We start from the raw sequence: 19,722 nt of genomic DNA on the forward strand, positions 1-19,722 counted from the left end.
TGTATTCATGCTCACATATCCTTAGACAGTGTTTGCATACCAAGAATACTCAGTGGTATGGAATTATTTGATTTACCTGCCAGGAAATGGAACTTTTATAAAGCACACTTGTTTCTGTACTTTTCCAACAGGCAGACTGCTTTAAACATGGGTTATTCTGTCATTTCCTAAATTGTTTTTTGAAAAGAGGTATTTTTCATAATGTGTTCATTATTCATAGAAAGCATATTTTTGTAAGGTGACATGCTTTGGGACTGTTGGCCTGAAGGTGAGAACTCTCTCTCTCTCTCATCCCCACCCCCACATACCTCCCTCCCTCCTTACCTTAACATTTGCAAGGTGCTAACTTCAAACAAAAGTAGGAACAAAATGAGCTAAAACACTGCCATTAAAAGATCATTCAAATCAAACAAATATCTATGTGTTCTGATCTCTTTCCTTCCTTTGCCTTGTAAAAAAAAGAATTTGAAATGAAGTGAAAATGCATTTAAGCAGGGAGGAGAACCCTATGATTCAAATACCCATATGAGAAAAACCCTCAGGGACATGCAGCTCTGTCATAGTGACTGGCTATTGTATTTGGAAATCTTTACAGCACCATTGCCTACAAAATGTCAGCAATGAGACAACTGCAAAAGGTTTAGAAATAAAGTTTCACTTGGGAAGACAGTAGCAACTTCTAGAACAGGATATCAATGTGTTCACAAAGTGCAACTATTCTCTAAGACAGCTTTTCAAAATCTTCTGCCCTCCAGATGTTTTGACTATAACACCCATCTTCCTTGACCATTGGCCATGATGGCATGGGCATGATGGGGCTGGAGTCCAACATAATCTGCAGGGTACCAGTTGAGAGAGGTTGGTTTCTCGTTAAGTAGCTTTGTGGCCTACTCCAGAGGCTCAGCTAGGCAGGTATCTTTCAGAGAAGACAATGATCCAGTTTAGGAAAACAACAGACACTTTATTTATCTATTCTTTCTGACATAATAATCCAGGACTCTTGTGCACTCTCTCTCTCTCTCTTTTCATAAAACCTCTCCCGAGGATAATGTTTCCCATCAGACACGCAGAAACCATTAGGCTTCCAGAACTCGGCCTGGCTTTCAAGATCAACCTCTCCACATATACCCCTCACTCTAGGAGTTATCTTTAAAAGTAGCAGAGGATAGTCCATTAGAATGAATGGGGCACTGCCCAAACTCTGTTCTCAGCCAGCTCACCTGCCTGTCTTCTTAAGTTACAACCAGCCCCCGGTGTGACTCTGCCTGTCAGCTTCCATCTCCTTAATCTAAGTGTTGCCCTTGTAGAACTTAGCAGGGAGGAGGATGGGGACAAAACTAGAATTAGTTGGCTCTGCCTGTCATTGGTTCGGGCTCCTTGACCATGTTGGTGGGGCTGTCTTCTGCCCTACCAGTTCCAATGGGCACCAGCCATCACTGCTTTAAAGATCTAGAACAGACTTTACATTGCAACATGGTTACTTCTACAGGGGGAGACAATATAATCTGTGATGAGACCTAGGGCTGAATATTTCAATGTTTAATGTTATCCTAAGCCTAATTCATGCCAACTTCATCCAGGCTTCACTGATGCCATGTGTTTCCTGATTAAAAAACTTAAAATTTGCTCTGTCCTTTTAAAAGTCTGATGCTATTCTATAGAAGAGCACTGTTGGTAGACCCAGAGCTACTGAGATGGACAACGTCTTCCACTACAAGCTAATGTAAAGGGAATGGAATTAGATAAAGGAAATGGTTGATTTTTAGTCAAAGCCAGTCCAAAGTTGTGGTTTGCTTTTCTGTCTGGGTTCACAACACAAAGAAATGTTAACAATGTGAATTCTGTTACTGTGAGCAATACATAAATAATTCAGTTTTTATATTAGCATTCATCTACATAACCTCTGTTGTCACTCATTAAAGGTTACATTTCCTTTCTGCTCATTGCCTCTCTTCATAATAAATCTTTCAGTGGATCTAAACTGGGTGCAGCTTCAATATTTCATTAATTTTGACACTGTATTTAGTTCAGATGGTTTCATGGATACTCACTCCCTGTTTCCCCAGGAATTAGGTTGTGCCTAATTTTCTTTACACATTTCTCTCCCACCCGAGATACCCATGTTTAGAACAATGTTGTTTGAACATTTGAGCTTTACACAGTGTAAGCCTACACACATCTACTTAATGGGACTTACTCCCAGAAAAGTATGCATAAGATCACAACTTGCCAGTTCTCCAAATTTGTACAATACTCAGTGTTCCATAGTGATCAAACCATACCTTTTTGTGATAGAGGCTTCAAAAATAAAAATAAACTCCCTACTCTGGAATTCCTCAAGCCATTATAAGCTGAACCAAACTATCCTCTGAATTTTGTTGTTCCTCTTGACTGCCAGTTCCCCCCCTGCCCTGTTTTCTGTCATTTCTACAATGTATCAAATTGTGAAGGTGAGGATAGAAAAAAAAATGGCAGTCAAGGGCTGCTTTTGCATTGCCAATATGAACTCTGAATGTATAGTGGGTTTTTTATTCATTCATTGGCGACCACTCATGGCTGAGTAAGATTGTCTTCCAGGGTAAGGTCTTTAACGGTGGGTCCATAAGTGACTGTGGAGGCCAATTCTGGATCCACACAGCCTCCCACAGTGAGGACATAGGTTTGTAGATGGAAGATGGTCACAGTGAGGATTTGCTTGACGTGCCTTCTGCTTAGCTTGTTTGTCCCTTTTGCCCTGTACTCATGCTTCTTCAAAGTCCATAGCACCTTTGATAATGGCTGACCTCCAATTGGGATGCTCATGGGCCAAGGCTTCCCAGTTCTCGATGCTTATGTTACATTTTTTTTAGAATAGCTTTGAGAACATCTTTAAACCTCTTTTGCTGTCCACCGATATTCCGTTTTCCATCCTTAAGTTGGAAGTAAAGTAGCTGCTTTGGAAGATGGTGATCAGGCATTTGAACAACATGGCCGGTCCAGCCATTAATGAGTTAATGAGTAAGTAGGAATAAAAACTACTATTCTCAGATAGGCCTTTTTTCTTCTCTACAATGAAAATTTCTGAGCACGTCTAGAGCCTACTGTGATGTTCCTGTAAGTTAGCATCTGTAAATATGGTAAGTGTGGGTCTATTGGGTGATGTATGGTAATTGACTGAGAGAGAAAGGGGGAGTACATGGGTGAGAAGCTGAAGTGTGCTGGATGATGATTGGCTGAGTGGCTGGTTGGCTGAAGGTATAAATGGAGGTTTGTGAGTGATGAGAGGGGGGAGAGAGTTGGAGTCGGTTAGAGAGTCGGTTGGAGAGAGGTTGTTGAGTTGGTTGGCAGAGTTCTGAGGGAAGTTTGGATTGGATTTGGCTGATATTTAAAGAGGATATATATGAACAGAAACATAAAGAGTAACCATATATGAAACCATACGCTTGTGAAACATTCCTAAAGTAATCTTGATATTTCCTGTTATTAGTAAATAAATACTTATTTGGTTTACCAAAGGCCTGATCCTTGGCTGGGGAATATACAGACCAGAAGGGAGGGCAAGGTAATTACCAAGGCTGAACAGAAACAGTATCTAATTGTGGCAGCGGTAAAGGGAGAAATTGTAACAAGTCAGGTATCCAGAGCAACCCAGAGTTGTATGCTTTATATATAAAGATACAAGGGGGTTGGGAACAGCATAAGCATGCAGTCACAAAAGTAACCAGCTAGAGAGAGACTCAGGCAAAGTCTCTGGGAGTATTGGTTACAGGACGTGACTAGTGGTGCTGCCTAGCAGTGGGATCTAGTGAGATCTGTGCTAGAGCGGAGTGAGAAACCATATAAAGGACGGTCCTGACTGGTGGTGTCTCTGGTGGTGCCTAGTGAAAGGCAGTAGCCACAAGCAGGTGGGAACCTGACAGGGAGAACCAGGGAAGGTCGTCACACCTACATTGCTGACTCTTGGGGAATACAGTATATAGGTGGTGTTTGTGTTCCACTTATTGGCATAACACATTTATTGACCAGGAGGAATAAAACAACCTACACTTCCCAGAGTTCAATGCTCTGAGCATGCTTAGAAGTCTTTACTGCAATGAAAAACAGCTCTCAGCTTTTACCTTAGCTGCAATTCTTCAGTTTGATAAGTTTGGGAAAGTGTAGCTGAACTTCAAAAAGACTAAAGTAATGACAACAGAAGATTTATGTAACTTTAAAGTTGACAATGAGGACACTGAACTTGTCAAGGATTATCAATACCTCGGCACAGTCATTAACCAAAATGGAGACAACAGCCAAGAAATCAGAAGAAGGCTAGGACTGGGGAGGGCAGCTATGAGATAATTAGAAAAGGTCCTCAAATGCAAAGATGTATCACTGAAGACTAAAGTCAGGATCATTCAGACCATGGTATTCCCAATCTCTATGTACGGATATGAAAGTTGGACAGTGAAAAAAGTGGATAAGAGAAAAATCAACTCATTTGAAATGTGGTATTGGAGGAGAGCTTTGTGGATACCATGGACCACAAAAAAGACATAATTAGGTGTTACAACAAACTGAACCAGAACTATCACTAGAAGCTAAAATGATGAAACTGAGGTTATCATACTTTGGACACATAATGAGAAGACAGGATTCACTAGAAAAGACAATAATGCTGAGAAAACAGAAGGGAGTAGAAAATGAAGAACACCAAACAAGAGATGGATTGATTCCATAAAGGAAGCGACAGACCTGAACTTACAAGATCTGAACAAGATGGTTTATAACAGATGCTATTGGACATAGCTGATTCATAGGGTCACCATAAGTCGTAATCGACTTGAAGGCACATCTTACACAGGAACTGAGAGGAGGAATGTGGAAAGCTGGCAGAGGAGAACGCTAGTGCATTTTCTGAAAAATTTAGGCTTTCCTCAAGAATTCTCCAAAAACTTTCATAAATTGCTTTAAAGTGGAATACAGCTTTTCTTTCTTTTTCTAAATATCATAAATATGTGGCTATCATCTGATTAAAGTCCATATTAGAAGTTTTAACTTTCAGTTCAGTTAAAACTAGTTTCAGTTTTAAAACTTTCACAGGGAGTCTGACAGGAAGTCATTTGCATTCCCAGAGGACCTTCAGCTGTTCACACTGTCCTCTTTATTCCCATTTAATTATCACCCCAGGACATACAACTCTTCTTCACCACACAGCCAATCTAGGGCAGTACAGTAAAAAATAGTCTTATGAAGCCCCTTCACCTGCTGAATAATCCAACCACACTGAATCTTGTGTGCCATCATGCCATGAAGGGAAAAGAAGCTACCGCAGGGAAACAGCAAGGCTTTGAAGAGCCCCACTCCACTTCCTTTGCACTTGACACACCTTTTGGAACCAACCCTTCATCTTGCCTCTGCCCAGGGATTGGTAAAAAAAAAGCCCACCAACACCACCCACTGGCAAAGCTCGGGTCAGGGGACAACATTAGAAGTACAAAGTTCATAAAGGAAGCTTTTTGCCAACTCCAGCGCCATCACTCACTTTTTTTTCAGTACCATCCCATGTTCAATCACTCTTCCTGCTGCTGGGTGGTGGTTTGGAGTATTTTTCAAAGTTCTTTCTGTTCCTTCCTCTCCAGAAAAGAAGCACTGCTTTCACCTTCTTTCCTCACCCTGATGGCATGATCCTGAAGTTAAATTAGTGCAAGGGCAGGAATGGGAAGCAATGCTTCCTGCCCTCAGTGTGGCATTTTCTGAGTAGGAAGCTACAATACATGACAATTAGATTCAATCAAGTTATCATTAGTGTTTGAAGAAGCGAAAGGTGTCTGACCAGGAAGTTATTCATTCATGAGCAACATTTATATGCAGCAGAAGCGAAGAGTTCCAAGGTCCTAGCGTGGAACCACCCCAGGGGTGCCTAGCAGGATACTTTGAGGGACCAGAAGAAAACCTTGCCTATCACCTGGATAAGGAAGGGAGGGGGAGAGACAAAACTAACTCATGCCTCTGGCTATGACCAACATTTTGCAGCAGAAGATCTGCTGTTAACACCATATGCCCTACTATCCCCTTAGCTCTGGGTGTGTACTGTTCTTAAAACTGTGACCACAACAGTATTAATACAGTCACATTCAGCAAAACTGAGAGGAGTAAGTTTTGAGCAGCACACTCAAGAACAACCCATCACCCATTAAACACACATTTGACCAGTACTGTACTTCATCTTTGATAGTGACCAAAATATATAATACAGCATTAAGGGTGTATATAAATGTTCAAACAATTAAGTAAATACAAGGAAATACACTGCTGGGGACTCCATTCCATATCATTGACTTAAGACTTCTGGAAGTCTCTCTTTCAGGAGCACCTGAGAATAAGGATGCATGCCCAGACCACCATGTTTAATTAAGATCAACCAAATGTTTGTTAGTTTTTTAAATCAAGCCTTTCATAGTTCTCAGAGAATTTTTTTTCATCCAATGAAATAATTTCTTAGCATAGCACAGGATAGGCTTGCTTCGTACAGAGACTTGTGAAACCATGCTGCCACAAAGCATCAGCAAAAGAAATAAATTTGCATAATCACTACCTGATAAATTCACAATTTTATAGCATTCCCAGACTCAGTGTGAGCACTGAATAATGACATGATTTGGGGTGGTCTTCACATTACTGAGTCAGAAGATACCATTAACAAGCTAGGTTGGAGAGTCCCAAATCTTGTTGCCTCAGGCTTTCTGTGAAGTTAAACATATGTCCACTTGTTTCTAAGAAACGAATCCAAGCTGACTGGGGAATCACACAGGGCTTGTGAGGGGAGGGGCGCAGAAGACAGGGGATGGAATGGAGAGGTGGCTGGTATTTCATTTTGACAGACAGGTCTGACTTTTAATCATAGAGAATTATTTTCCCAGTGCACCCCTATCACAGTGATATGTGGGAGGGATGTTGAGGTTGAATGACATGGGTCATGTTTGAGTTTTGGCAGCAACAGCAGGGTGTAAGTGGCAGTGTTATACTATTGGGGTGACCTCCTTCTTTCCCAAACATTTTTTTTCCTAACAAACAATTAAAAACAATTATACCTCTCCATCTTTTTTCTTCATGGATGGTAGTTCTAGGAAGTGGGGGTGGGACAAAAAACCTTGTGAGTTTTCAAATTTGTTATAATGACATTAAAGCACCTAGCATGATAGCCCTTGAAACAACTTTTCTGAACTTTGGCAGGTTTGGAGCACCTCCTTCATGTTTCAAACTGATTGCTCCAAAACAACCAAGGGGGGAGGGACAAGATTTCTATAGTCCCACAAAATGGTAAAGACTGCTCCTGTGGGAGAACTGCTGCACTTATCTTTATGAGACCTGTCAGGCTTCTTTCCCTGAGAAGGGATGACCATGCCTACAATTTGCATCCAATTCCCATAGATAATTTTAAAAAATCTTGAAAGGTTCTCTTCACAAAAAACCCTAGACCCTAGATAGGTCTGCCAGAAATTTGGCAGACTTAATCCATGCTGGAGGGGTTCCTTTGCCTGCAAGTTTCATCCATAAATGTGAAAAGCAAATAAATAAATAAATAATTTTTAAAAATCAGCCATTTTTCATTTCCCATTATATTCAAAGAGCACAAACCAGATTCTGATTTAACTGATCAGATTTGGATCCAAATAGTAAATCAAATCAAACAACACAGAGCAGTTGTGAAACAGATTGGATTACTTCCAAATGTTACAGAATCTCATGGTCACTGCACACCCCTAAAATGTAGTTTGCAGAAAACCAGTTAAATATAGGTGTTCTTTTTTCTTTTACTGCGTCTTTCCATTCCGATCAAACATTATATATGTGACGTATCACTGAGGATGAATTCCAGAATACCTTCTGTGTTAGTTGCAGCAAAAGTCAGTTTTGGTCAGTGATAAACACCACATATGCAGTCAGTTTAGCATGCTGAACTCAAGCCAGAACCAGCATCTTGAATTATGTCTGGAATATTATCGGAAGCTAGGACAGACACAGGAGCATTTGGTGACACATCCATATCAAGAGACAGGCCACCATATTCTACACCAGCTAAATCGTCTCAGTCAGCCTGTGATTTGTACTCTTATGTAATTGAATTGAATTAACTTATGCTATTTCCAGTACTAAAATATACAGTAAAAACCATTATTTCCCAAAGAAAATGTTTCTGCCTGCTGTATAACATTAGACAAAGAAATTATAGAGGATTTTAAAGGTAAGTAGCAGAAGTAGTAGCTTACAGTTGCTGCCTACAAAGAGAGGGATCCAAGGCTGAGTATAGATGTGCCTCCTAGCAGGAGCAAATGCAAGAAAATTATATATCTGCCATGCCCAAAGTACATAGTGAGTGCAATTTCACAGAGGGGTGCAACTAAAATTGGGTACATCTAAATTAGGAATGGGATCCATTGGCGGTTGCCGGTTTGAAAGCATTCTGTCGACCTAACAGGCTGGTATCAATTCAACTTTGTTCTTTGTCCACAAGCCACTGCTTTTACAGATCCATTTTCCCCTCAAAAATATTGATATTAATATCAGTATTTTGACAGGAAATATTGATAAATTGAAGAACATATTGATATTGATATTAATATTTTAGACATAGATTTTAAAACAAAAAATCAATTTCTGAAATAGCAACAGAAAAACACTACATAAAATTCTGATCTGCATCGATAGCGAACAAGTGAATGGAAAATTCAGTACCAAATACAAATTGGGAAGAATTATACACTGCAAGACAAATTAGCTAATGGCGTTCCTGCTTTGAGGGGGCGTTTTTGCCGCCACCCATAATTATTAGAAGGCTCGGGAACGTTCACGAAGAAAGCAAAGGGGGTCAGGTGGTAATTTTAGGTCCAATTATGAGGCAGGAATCCGGGTATATAAGACCGCTCCTCCCTGGAAAACCTGCCTTTTTTGCATTGCGGCACACTTGAAAATTGGCTTCGTCGTCTGCTTCGTTCCCTCGCTGACTTGCTTTGTTGCTGGTTTGTGGCGGTTTTCCCGCCTTCGTCATTGCCTGCTCATTTAACTTGCTCGGCTCCTGGCCATCTCCTGTTTGTTAGGGAGTGTGTGTGTGTAGGAGGTTCTTTCCTTTCTTCCCTGTTCCCGCGCATCAGATGTTCTGATGGTTAATCGTTTACTAGGTTAATAGCAGGCAGGTTTTCTAAACATCCTGATTGCCTTGTTTTTCCCTCTGCCTGTACTATTCCCTGACAGTTCCAATGTTTTAAAGATTGTTGGGGGAGTGGTTTCCTTTAAATTCAATCCCCACGCATAACCTGTTCGGTGGGTATAACACTGTTATAGGTAGGCATTTTAATCGTGCTGCTTGCTCCGTGCCTTCCTGGCTGCTTTTGGGGCGGCTTTTGCGGGCCCCTTCTTGCGCATTGTGGATCAGCTGTTTGGTGGGCCAAAGTTCTCCCTTTTGGTCAATGCTGCTGTATCTGCTGGCATCTCTATCGCTGTAATGGAAAAGTCCAACAGGCTGTGACCCTCAATGTTAAAATGCTTTGCAAGTGGTTGCTCCACTTTTTTTTGATCCAGCAGCATTGACCAAAAGGGAGAACTTTTGGATTTACTCTCTGGACACATTGGCACCACATGGCCTGAACCTGGAGGACGGTACCACCACTACTTAGCTTCTGCAAATGAAGCCCCTCTGAGCATTCCATCCTCAAAGCTCTATAACTGCCACCTTGGTAACAGCATTTGTATGTTGGCAGCTGATGAAGGCGGAAGCTGAAATGTTTTGTTAATATAATAAAAACCTCTGTTTGGTTAATCACAATTACATTCATATGTATATATTAGGTGATTAACGGAATCCTTATAGGGATCCAGAGCAAGCTTGAGTGAAGATCTGTTTGTTGCTTTCAAAACTATCTTATCTGTATATTTATATATAGATATATAAAGCTTATTATGCAGGGCCTGCAGGAAGAGAACATCGCCGCCCAGGGAAGGAGAGTCTGCTGCTGCTGCTGTGGGATCACCACCTCCACCACCCTTCCCTGTGGGACTTCTGCCTGGCAGACCTGCATCCAGCAGGACCAGGCCCCAGGTACCCAGCCAGCTGGGACTGATTGCTACCACCTGTCCCTCTTTGGAGGAATACATAAGCCGGCTGGCTGGGGTGGCCTGGGTGTGTGTTTGTTTTTTGTTTGTTTCTTGTGTGCTGCTTTTTTTTTTTTTGTGGGATTAAGGAGGATTAATTTTATGATGTTTTAAATTGTTTAGGACTGTGGTTTGTTTTTGTATATGTATATTATGTATAGCTTTTTGTTATTGTAAGTCGCCTAGAGTGTCCACTAACCTGGACAGATAGGCGACCAATAAATAAATTATTATTATTATTATTATTATTCTGGGTGGTAGCATTGCAGAGATATAGGTTTTAGATAGACCTTCTTTTATTGATCATCTCCATCTCAATTTATTTTATATACTTAGTTCTGTTTGTACTAAATTCTTGATTTGATTTTTAAACTGCTATTTTCGATTATTTAGCTTCATATTTTTGCTGCATGTATTATTGCATGGAGAAAATGATAAATACCTATGCAATATCATCTTTGGAGGGCAATAGATAATTTATTTTAATGTGAGTATATTGAAATCCCGCCTCTCAGAATTCCTATGAGGCTTCAAAATATGTAAATAAGTGTGACTCAGAGAAAGGTAATCTATGCCATGTAAGCTTAAAGTAATATGCTCTATAGCCAGAAAAACTCATCATTGTGGCTTTCTGAGAGACAAGACGTTTAAGGTTGACAAAAATTTAAAAGATTATAAGTTGCTGAATCAGGTTTCATTGGCTTTTTGAATGATTAAGTTTTAACTGTATTTTCCTTAGGGACCTCTAGCAGTTAATGAGCTTATAAAAATAGTTTTTTCTATAACAGGAGTGCAGCAGGTATATTTTGACATGTTGGTTGCCTAATGGCATCCTGTTGCCTGTAGTTTCAAATGCTCTGTTTTCATCCCTGGAATATCTAAATGGAACATAAAATATGCTTAATTTAAAAATGAGAGCTTATTGGTCCTTGCTTAAAGTGCTGTTCTAGCATTTGGTAAATCTACATTATGAAGTTTTTTCAGGGCTTGTTTAACTCAGTTTAAATTTATTCCTAAAATATGAATTGTATACTGCTTGTTTCACAAGAAACAGGTAACCCTCTTCAATCGTGACTATTTCATGGCAGTCTCCTGCATAATAGGCGCTGTTGCCTGTTAGATTCACATTCATTCCTACTTCAGGCTGGCAGTTGTTATCATCTGAAGGAGAACCTTCAGTGGGAAACCTGCATAGGTTGTGTGGGCATTTGCTTCATGACCAGGCTGATGTTTAGATCCTGACCACTTCATCCCGACCACTTCTCTGGGATTGTGCAAGTGCTGCTGGCCAAATGTGACTTTAACGGCCATTCTTTCTTTGAGAAAAGAGGACCTGCTCCTGTAGCCTGAACTGCAGGTAAGCTTTGATACAGTTGGTGGTTGGAATTTTGGTGTCAATTTTGGCCCCTTTGGTGTGCCGAGCAATGGCTGGCCTCCTTGGGGGCATGGGGCTCACTCTAGCTTTTAGTTTCTTGGACTACTTTCCAATAGTGCTCCCGGTACATATGTGGCCTTCTGCCCTTCGGAACCGCATGATACATTGGCAGTGCATCACTTGGCTATGGTACTGTGGTAAATCCCCAGACCCCCGATGCTACTTGAGCGATGTGCTTTGTGTGTGCGTTTGTGACTATTTCATGGCAGTCTCCTGCATAATAGGCGCTGTTGCGTTGCGCTTACATTTCTGTGATGTTTAGTGCATATGCTTAAGGTTGAGCAGTGGGATTGCAACTGGGTGGCGAAGTTGAGGGGCTGCCCATCGCCCACTCTGTCTCTGGTTTCGATTTAACGGAGCTTTCTTTCTGTTAGCCCAGTGGGCCAGCACTATCTTTTCATATGCATCGATGGCTACGCATTGATTCAATTGTAATTATTGGTATGTTGTTCGCAGGGCCATTATGGATAGTGGTGAGACCCATGAGTTTGGGGGTTACATTTCTTTCATACAGGAGCAACTGCAGAAGCTACCCTCAGGGGCATGCGTTCTGGTAGCATTCTGATCACACAAGTCAGCATTACTTGTTCATATGTCTTGACGTATCCGCCCTAACCCAATTGCAATGCTGATTTCAAGTTTGGGAGGCCCTTATGGGCCTGTGGCGATACAGGAGAGTATGAGTTGCATTCCTTTACAACTGGAGCGGCAGCCTCGTGGGCATGCATTCTGGAAGCATTCTGATCATACAAGCCGACGTTACCTGTTCATACGTCTTGACGTATCCATCCTAACCCAATTGCAATGCTGCTTTCACTTTTGGGGGGCCTTTACAGGCCTGTGACGAGATGCAGGAGAGTATGTGTTACACTCCTCTCAAAGTAGAGCGGCAGCGGCCGCCACCCTCGTGGACATGCGTTCTGGAATCATTCTGATCATACAAGCTGTGTTACCTGTTCATACATCTCAATGTATCTGTCCTAACCCAACTGCAATGCTGCTTTCACATTTGGGGGGCCCTTACAGGCCTGTGGTGAGATGCAGGAGAGTATGAGTTACACTCCTTTCAAAGTGGAACAGCAGCGGCCGCCGCCCTCGTGGGCATGCATTCAGATCATGTTCAGGCCACACGAGCCAGCTTTACCTTCTTTCCTGTGGAGCCTTGGAATTAGAAGTGGGGGCTGCCATAGCCTCTGCCCTTGCTCTCAGCACTCAGAGAGCCTACCAGTGTGCTTTTGGAAAATTACAGGCATTTTGCACTCATGCTGCTTGGCCTTTTGCTTTGCCAATTCCTGTATCTCATTTGCTGCAATTTATGTTCCATTTAAAAGGGCAAAATATTTCTGTGTCAACCATCGCTGGACACCTCTCTGCGCTGGCCTTTATTTCCAAGGCAAGAGGATTGCAGGATCATTCTGTAAATTTAAGGTCAGAAAGATCCTTCAGGGTTGGTCGCGTTCCGCTCACAGGCCCACTGACCAGAGGAGGCCAATTACGCCCGATGTCATCCTCCAGATCCTGCCTTTGTTTAATTCTATGTGCTCATCTCAGTATGAGTCACACCTTTTGCCACAGTAACTCTGACGATGTTCTATGGTGCTTTTTGCCCTAGTGAAGTATTAGTTTCTTCGAAGCGTGATGTGTCCTATCGAGCCTTCTGCTCTAGCGATTGCATGCTAGGCACTGATTTAGTGAGGTTCTCCCTTCGAGTCTCTAAGACTGATCAAAAGGGCCGTGGCAGTATTGTATCTTTACGCAGTTGCCAGGTTCCTGAATTATGCCCAGTTTTTGCAGTGCGACAATTTCTGTCTATCAGGCCAGCGATATCTCTTCATACATGCGGATGGTTCTGCCCTGACTCAGTTTCAATTTTGGGCCGTTGTTCAGTGGTCCTTGTTGGCCAGTGGTCGCGATGCTGGAGTCGATGGGCTGCATTCCTTTTGGATTGGGGCGGCATTGGCGCAGCCCTTGTGGGCATGAGCGTTGATGATATCCAGCTAATTGGCAGGTGGCGTTCTTCTGCTTTTAAGTCATATGTCCGGTATTAATCCTAACGTCTTTTGTTGTTTCTGTTTTCCTTAGGTGTGCGGAGCCTTCCAGTTCCTGCGAGGATCGTCCTCTGTGGCCATTCTATTCTATTTTGGGTGCGCTGGAGGGCCTTCTCTTCTCTTGCTGGGACGCAGCTAGTTTTCTGTCCGTGCAACTGTTAGCTGTGAGGCTCAGAGGGGCATGTTGTGGGATGGATTGATGCCTTTGGGATGCCGAATCATGTCTTCGGCTAACCGGCCCTACATTTTGTTAGTTCATTTGGGGGAGAATGACTTGGTGCAGCGGCCAGGTTTGGATTTGCTGCTCTAGGTCACTCATGATTCTACCTGGCTCATGCATTCTTATCCGGATCTCATTCTAGTATGGTCAGATATGCTGGTGAGAAGAGTGTGGTAGGGGTGCGATTCACCCCAACAGGATTGATAGGTCCAGAAGGTGGGTTAATAGAAAGGTTAGGGACCTGGTTTTGTCTCTTGGTGGGGCTTTCATTCCCCACGACAGGATTCAGTTTCATTCCCCACATTTGTTTTGAGATGATGGCATTCATCTCTCTGAGCATGGGTATGAGGATCTTAGGTTGGGTTTGGAGTTTTTGTTTTCTTTGGGTTGAGGGAACCAAGCTTCAGCTGATCCCCTCTTGTGGCATGGAATTCAGGCAGGTGAGGTATTTGGGGAAAAATTAAGGAGGCTGAGGCATTTTGGTAAAGGGCACTCCCTAGGGAACCATCAGTGCTTAATGTCTGGTGCGGATCTGGGGAGTGTCCTAGTGGGACCGGCTTGCGCATCATGGTGAACGCCTGTACGGTGGGGCCAGGATGCAGAAGTTGGAACCACATATCTGACTCCAATAGCAAGGAGGGATGACTTTTCCCACATCCTTGGACGGGAGTTACAGTCCAAGGTGACTGACCTATTTTAACCTTGAGGGAGTATTCCCTACTACTTAGTCTGCACCTCACCTGCCCGAAGGAGTTAAATTGGATGAATTTGATTGAAATGGATTTTGGCTAAATATATTTGTTATATTTTAATAAATATAACATTATACCATATCGGTGTCCCGAGTCTTCTTTGGTGTGGTGGCAATCAGCTTCAGAGGTATCAGCCATTTTGACTTCACATCTTCTTACTGATGGCAGTCATTATTCTAAGTGAGGTTAGTACACAACAATGAAATAAAAATATTGATTTTATTCATTTAAATGTCCTGAGGAATGATCTGAAGACACATGATATAGCAATCTTACTAATGCTAAGCTAGTGTGGGCCTCGTCAGTGCCTGGATCGTAGATGGACTGGGAATCTTATGAACATCCAACATAGAAGAAAGGAAGGATATAAGCATAACTGATCAATAAAACACTTGATGTGGTCATTTGGTTAGAGTTGTGCAGATTTAAGTATTGCCATTTGACGCACACCTTAGTGTTATAAGGTAGATTTTTGAACTGTTCTTTATATAATAATTTAAATGTACTGCAAGTATGACTTGAGAGCTTCTTTTTTTCTTTGCAAAGATAATATCCCTAGTGAGAATTAATTAAATAGCTGGACATTAAAATAAATTTCCCTTAATCAAAAGGCATCACAAATAAAAACTGTCTTATGCGTCTCCAAAAAGATGTTCTACTTCAAGATATGGCAAATCTTTGAAGATGAGGTATGAGAAAGCAATGAATATGTTTCTCTATTTTTCTTGCTAGTAAACCCCAGAATATAACCAGCTGTTCAACAGCCAACTATTTCCTGAAACTATTTCCTGTATAAAGAAGTCTGTTCTGAATCTTCCAACATTCAGCTTCACTGGATGTCTGAAAGTTCTAACATTATGTCAGAGGAGAAAAACTTCTCTTTGTCCATTTTCTCCACACTATGCATAATCTTAAGTGCATCTACCATGTCTCCTCTTACTCAACTTTTATTCTAACTAAAAAGCCCCAAACGTTGTAACCTTTCCTCACAGAGGAGTTACTCCATCCCCTTGATCACTTTGATTGCCCTTTTCCGAACATTTTGCCTCCTTTTTCAGGTGAGGCAACCAGAACTGTGGTCAGTATTCCAAGGGTGGTTGCACCATAAGTTTGTATAATGTTTTGTTTTCAATCCCTTTTCTAATGGTTCCTAGCATGGAATTTCCCCCTTTCACAGCTGCCACACACTGGGTTGACATCTTCCTTGAGCTATCCACTACAACTGCAAAATCTCATTCCTGATCAGCAGGAGCAGCCAGTGGGGCTGTGTTGCTCCCCTGTCTTCCCAATGCCATGCATCAGTGCTGCTTACCGAGAGTGAAAAGGGAAGGGGCAAGGCAGAGGTGAGCACAGCATGGTGCAGACACAGCAGTGGAGCCAATGGAACTCTCCCGATGCTATGCCTACACCATGCCACGCTCCCCATTGCCTTGACTCTTCCTTTTATGAGCGATGTTGGGAAGCCAGGAGAACAACACAGCCCCACCCGTGCAACCTACCAGCCACTGCTGCTGGTCATTCATCATCTTCATCCTGTACACACACACACACATTTTTGGTTGCAGCTTTAAGAACATAAGGAGTACCTCCTAGATCAGGCCAGTGGGCCATCTAGTCCAGCATCTGGTGCTCACAGTGGCCAACCAGATGCCTATGGAAGTATCTTGTGTCCAAACCCTGTCAAAATCAATGGTACTTGAGTGGGAACTGTGCTTAGGGTGGAATGCTCTTTACATCTTTACACACACACACAAACACACAAAGGGATATATATGTATGTGTGGGTAGAGAATACTCTCACACAGAACTTGTGTGCATACATGCACCCATTCACCCATGTGAACAATATTCAATAGAAACTCATTTGTTTTTAAATAATCATTGGCCAAATCTAAAGAGCTGTTCAGAGTCATGCAAGGGGCTTTAATTGGCCAAGCAGATTTTCTATATTTTTTTCTAGCAGACCTCTCTACTATATTATAAACTGCTTTTAAAACTGCCCTTTTCCCAAAGGTTTTCTATGGGGAATGGTAGGATAGCTGTTTGAGGGTGTGGGAGTAAGCAAGTATGAAGTGAAAGTACCCCTTGGGCTCACAGAACTAGTTCCATAGTTCTTTGGATCCTGGCCATTCATTTTTAATTTAGTTTCAAAGGCACAGAAAGCCTAAAGCTGTAAGCAGTTACTACCATCAGCAAGATGTTTCATTTGCTAAAGACTGAGAAAGGCTTCACCATGGTGAAAAAGTGTCGCTTATATGCAGTGAAAAACTACTTTGTAGACTGTACTGAACACATCTGGAAACTCCTGGCTCCAGGCTTACACAGGAAAATGTAATTGCCTAGGCATCCCTGCATTACACAGTGGGCCCTCTTAAAACTCAACATTCGTCATCCCCGGCACCTCCAGCACAATCTGATGATCTTATACTTCAGAGGACCAGCTTTACAATCATTCTGAACTACAAAATATTGAGGTTTTCGTGTCACTTACCACCGGTATGCCTGCGTGACTTTTGAAGATAAAAATTTCAGATGAAAGATTCAGAAAGTGGAGGGAAGAGAGGTGAGCTCAATTCAAAGTGTAAATACCTCCCATTCTTCTGTATAATTTATCTTTGGGTTCAACTAAGCCTAAAACCTTTAAAATGAATAACTAGGTGTACTAACACCCCAATCCTGGCTGATTGTAGTGTGCTTAGGATCAGAACCATCAAAAGCCTAGGAAAAAATGAAGGGATATAAATCAGTCATTAAACTGGAAACATAAAGGGGGTAAGGGAGGGGTTTTTCCCCCACTTTTCCAAAATACCATTTTTTATCTCAGTTAAAATGCTTTTTTAAAAAAAATTAGAGTTTGAGGTGGGAGGCGGTAACAGTGGAATTCATCAATAAATATGACTGAGTTCCTTAGAGTTTGAATAAAGATTAAGGGCAAGTTTTTCACTACAAAAAGTAATTTTCTTTTATTTGGACATGTATTATGTCATGATTAATGCTTCAGTAATTACCAGACTCTGATGCTTCAGTTAATGTTTTTTATATTAAGAACTTTTTATATTCTTCTTGTGAGCACTCCTGGTACATATGTGTGTGTGCAGACACACATTAAAATACGGCTTTCTTTTTTAACTCTCCAGCACTTTCTGCAAGCTAATGTGTAAGTAGTATAAGCTTGAGGGAGGAAGAGTGGGAGTGGAGTCACACAGAGATCATTGGTAGGAGGGGAACCAGACTCAAAAAACAACCTTATCTAAATACTGTCTTATGTTGGGGTTGTACCAATCTCATTTCTCCCCACTGATATACAGACCTTTCTTTTTGTGAAAATTTAAAATGCTTCTTCAGTAACTGCCATCCACAGCTGTTTGAAACCTCTAAGTTACAATGGGACTCTGGAAAAGAGGAGGGTCTTGTCTGTTGATATTTAAAACATGATGAATTAGACCTGTTATGGCATCTGCCTTAGCGTTACAGTGACATGACTGAACTATTTGAGATTTAACTCCTGTGCTTTTTGTCAGAGTACTTCCTTTCATACTCCTTAACAGTATTGACAAAGGAAAGAAAGGAAAGGTTTGAATTAAGATTACCAATGCTGAAAGAATTTCATTGGCTACTGAGCCAAATGTAAAGTAATGCTTTAGACTTATCAAGCTGTACACAGCTTGGAAACAGGTTAGGTGAATGAACGCCTTTACCTACCCACTATGGTCATCATACAAAGGAATATAAGAAGCATGAACCAGGGAAAGTTAGCAACTGTCAAGCAAGAAATGGAATGTATCAACACTACAATACTTGATGTGAGTGAATTAAAATGGACAGGAATGGGACATTTTCAATCAGGCAACTACAAAATACTTTATGCAGGAAATGATAAATTAAGAAGAAACGGGGTTGCTTTAATAGTGAGAAGTGATGTAGCAAAAGCAATAAGGAGCTATATTGCAAGCTCTGAGTGAGAGATATCAATGAGATTAAACAAGAAACCTACTAACATAACCATTATCCAAATCTATGCTCCAACAGCAAACACAGAAAAAGAGGAATTGGAGCAATTTTATGCAGAAGTACAGGAAGACATCAATCACACACCAAAACAAGATGTGCTGATAAACATGGGGGACTGGAATGCAAAAGTAGGGCACAGAGAAGAACTAGGAATTGTGGGAAAATGGGGCTCAGGAAATAGAAATGAATCAGGAGAAGACTTACTGAATTCTGTGAATCCAATAATCTGTTTCTTGCAAATACATTTTTTGAGCAACCGAAAAGAAGACTGTACTCGTGGACATCACCAAATGGTCAATATGGGAATCAAATTGATTATATAACTAAGAACATAAGAACATAAGAAGAGCCTGCTGGATCAGGCCAGTGGCCCATCTAGTCCAGCATCCTGTTCTCACAGTGGCCAACCAGGTGCCTGGGGGAAGCCCGCAAGCAGGACCCGACTGCAAGAACACTCTCCCCTCCTGAGGCTTCCGGCAACTGGTTTTCAGAAGCATGCTGCCTCTGACTAGGGTGGCAGAGCACAGCCATCATGGCTAGTAGCCATTGATAGCCCTGTCCTCCATGAATTTGTCTAATCTTCTTTTAAAGCCATCCAAGCTGGTGGCCATTACTTCATCTTGTGGGAGCAAATTCCATAGTTTAACTATGCGCTGAGTAAAGAAGTACTTCCTTTTGTGTGTCCTGAATCTTCCAACATTCAGCTTCTTTGAATGTCCACGAGTTCTAGTATTATGAGAGAGGGAGAAGAACTTTTCTCTATCCACTTTCTCAATGCCATACATAATTTTATACACTTCTATCATGTCTCCTCTGACCCGCCTTTTCTCTAAACTAAAAAGCCCCAAATGCTGCAACCTTTCCTCATAAGGTAGTCGCTCCATCCTCTTGATCATTCTGGTTGCCCTCTTCTGAACCTTTTCCAACTCTATAATATCCTTTTTGAGATGAGGCGACCAGAACTGTACACAGTATTCCAAATGCGGCCGCACCATAGATTTATACAATGGCATTATGATATCGGCTGTTTTATTTTCAATACCTTTCCTAATTATCCCTAGCTTTGCCTTTTTCACAGCTGCCGCACACTGGGTCGACATTTTCATCGTGCTGTCCACTACAACCCCGAGGTCTCTCTCCTGGTCG

Source organism: Rhineura floridana, chromosome 5, assembly GCF_030035675.1.
Source record: "Rhineura floridana isolate rRhiFlo1 chromosome 5, rRhiFlo1.hap2, whole genome shotgun sequence".
NCBI classification, from domain to species: Eukaryota; Metazoa; Chordata; class Lepidosauria; order Squamata; family Rhineuridae; genus Rhineura; species Rhineura floridana.